Source organism: Drosophila mauritiana, chromosome 3L (genome assembly GCF_004382145.1).
Source record: "Drosophila mauritiana strain mau12 chromosome 3L, ASM438214v1, whole genome shotgun sequence".
Classification (NCBI taxonomy): Eukaryota; Metazoa; Arthropoda; class Insecta; order Diptera; family Drosophilidae; genus Drosophila; species Drosophila mauritiana.
The window spans coordinates 10,031,113-10,034,378 of record NC_046669.1 but is presented as its reverse complement, the minus strand read 5'-3'; positions in this window follow the sequence as shown (position 1 = coordinate 10,034,378).

The following is a 3,266-nucleotide window of genomic DNA, read 5'->3' as shown; positions in this document are numbered from 1 at the left end:
TGTTTCTCAATTTTTACGAATTTTTGTCAAGTCACGCGAATGCGAAAACACGATGCTATTTGCGAGCGATTGATGCGCGACTTTCGAGCTCCGGAACTCAACTGAAAAAAACGCAGCGAAGTCTCGCAGAAAATAACTCGAAATGCGAGGTTCGACGATGTTCGTCGATGTTCGACGTCGCTGCCGTGGTGGGTTTCTTTGCTTCGGCGGCGGTGGTGGTTTTCTCAAGTGGTGAATTGCACACTTATAGCGGCTGCATTGCACACACCCTCACATGCAAAGCCAGCGACTGCATATTGGTTGCTGCTTTGTCGCCGTTGCAGCTTTGTCGCCCAACATGACGCAAGCAGCGGTGAAAGCAGCTCTGCCGACGTCAGCGTCGCTGCTTGCTGCGTGGGCGCCGAACGCTTTGTCAACTCTATTAACATCACCAAAACGGCAGTAAAATTAAAAAAAATATATATATATAAAAGCGACTTTTAATTAATGAAACAATTAAATGGTTTTAAGCCACAAAAAAAGGCTTGCACCGGAAAAAAATCTATAATTTTTGAGGCACCTCAAGGCCAACAAACAGCAACAACAACAGGAGCAACAACAGCAGCAGCGAAGTTCGATGATCTGTTTACGATTTTTTGCGCTGCGTCTTCTGCGCTGGTTGTTATTGTTGCTGTTGCTTGTTGTTATTGTTGGTCGTTGCCTCCGCTGGAAAAGGCAGCAAGAAAAACAGGAACAGGTGAGGGCACGATATTGGGAGTTATATAAAAAAGAAAATTTGTTACATAAAAGTATCTTAAAGTAACAAATTCGATTTAGAGCAATTATTGGACTTTTTTAACAGTTTAAAGTAATATGTATATTCAGTAGAATATGTGCAATTTTCTTTTCTGCAATGGAATGTTTTTAATTCTACTGAAACTTCTTTATATTGTCGTATTTGTATGGCGCCCACTGTGCGGTAGCTTGGCCTCAAGTGTATTTTCACAGATATTTATCTAGATACGCGCGACGAGCGCGCGCTTTTTTGTAGTCCTTAGTGTTGTTGCTTTTCGCATTTACCGTAAAAGTAAACAAGCGATATACAACAACCAAACACCACAAACACAACAACAAAGCGCACACGACTTTTGAAGTGCCAACAAGAAAAGCAACAAAAGCCATGGGCAAATAAAAATCTACAATAGGCAACCTATTCGTCATCGCGGCAAACTTCCATTTATGATTAGAATATTTCGCATTTAGAGTATTAAAGGGTATGGTGAAGATACTTTGGTGAATTTTCGAATATATGTATATACAAGGTAACGTTCTCAATAAATACCTATATACATATGTACATAATGTACAATATGAAAAGATTTTTGCACGTTTTGTAAAATATCCGATAAAAAGTTTTAAAAGTTTGACCAAATCTCCTGATTTTAACAAAAGAGTATTTGACGAGTAGTTTTACGAATAACGACACTTCTGATTGTAAATTTAGTCTGTGTTGTTCGTCGTCGAAATATTTTTGGCGCCTTTTGCGGGCTTTACTTTTTTAGCGGGCTTTTTTTATGCTTTTTTCGCATGTTTTTTTTATAGCCCGAAGTGTGATTAACACCTGAAAACGCGTTCTTTCATTATCAATTTCTGGCACGTGTTAAGTGCAACAACTGCAAGGTCAAAAATCGGCAAAGAAATGTATTTCGATCGTAAATAATCGTAAAAGTGCAAAAGTTTTGGGGCCTTTTGTTGCTTTCCGCTTGAAAAAAGCATAATAAAATGTTAACAATAGAGAGAGCGAAACAACAACCTGTTTCCAAGCGGCTCTGACTTTTGTTATTTTTCGTATTATGTATTTAATCTTTTTTTTTTTGTTGCCATTTTCGCTTGGTTGCGTTGCGTTTTTGAAGGTCAACGTTTGGCTTTATTTCACTTTTTTTCCCTGGTTGTTTAATGAGCTTGAAAAAGTTGATTTTGATGTTTAACGGATCTGCCTAAAAATCTTCAGCACTTGCGTGTAGTTCGTTGTTGGTTCCCCTCAAAAAAATGTTAAAAAAATAACCGAAACAAAGTACAAAAACATGTTCAACAAATGTTGGACAAGCAATTTTGGCGGTCAGAACAAACACGCCACGAAAAATTAGTGAGTCGGGGGAAAATACTGAAAATTCATAAGAAAAATGTGTCAGAGCAGGCAAAGCCGAAAAATTAAAGACAAAGACAAATGCGGCATGTCTTGGGGTACATGAGCAGCGATTAGCGACAATTTCTGTCCAGTCATAGCTTGATAAAATGGAATAGAGATATCTACAGCACAGGTCAACAAATTAGTAATATTAACTCCAGAGAAAAAACCTAACAAAATCCGTTTTTAACATAATTACTAACAAGAGTAAACTATAAAAACAAGTGTTGTATAAAAACTCAAAGTAAAATATATATAGCACATAGGTGTACTTATTTGCTTAACCCCCATTGTGTACAGTAGATGGACAGCTGAAAGATGCGATGATGCAATCGCATTTAATTAACAAGCGAGTAAAGAACTGTGCTTTGTGGCAGGTTCTCTTGACCAAAACCGAAAAAATGGTAAATGGACAAAAAAAAAATATATATAGGAACCAAAAAAACAACAAAATCGAAAAGAGAGATGAACATAAATCTCAAATTTATGACTGCCACTTGAGGCACAAACACACGGACAGGCCAGAAAAACGTATTGGACACCTTGACAGGGCCCCTAGATTTATGAGAGGCCCATACAATTCATACATCAACAGCTCTTTTCATAATCGCCCCACAGAATTGTATGTATTTCTTTTATATTTCTTTTTCAATGATAGAAGTTAGAAAATATTATAATTTCTTCGTTCCATTGAAATAAATCTTTTGGGCCGTTGCGTAGGCGCAGCAACACACACACACACGCATACGGACATCATTTAGGCCACGCCCCGTTTTTTACATTTTTGAGGTTCTTCCAAGAGCCTCATGAATTTCAATGAAATTTATGACAATAAATCAGCTGGGCCCAAAACTGAAACGAACCCAAAGTCTAACCAAATTTTTCCAATTTGTTTTTCGGCAACTCTTTAACAAGCCAAAAAAAAAAAGGTTGATTACACTCGGAGGAAAATTTTGGAACTGATTTATTGCATTTTAAAAAAGCACGTTTTACACCATCAATCGTTATAAGGAGAGCGAATTTTTAGTTAACGTTTATATAAAAATATAAATCTGATATTAATATACAAAAGCTTTAATTATAATCTATAAAAAAGATT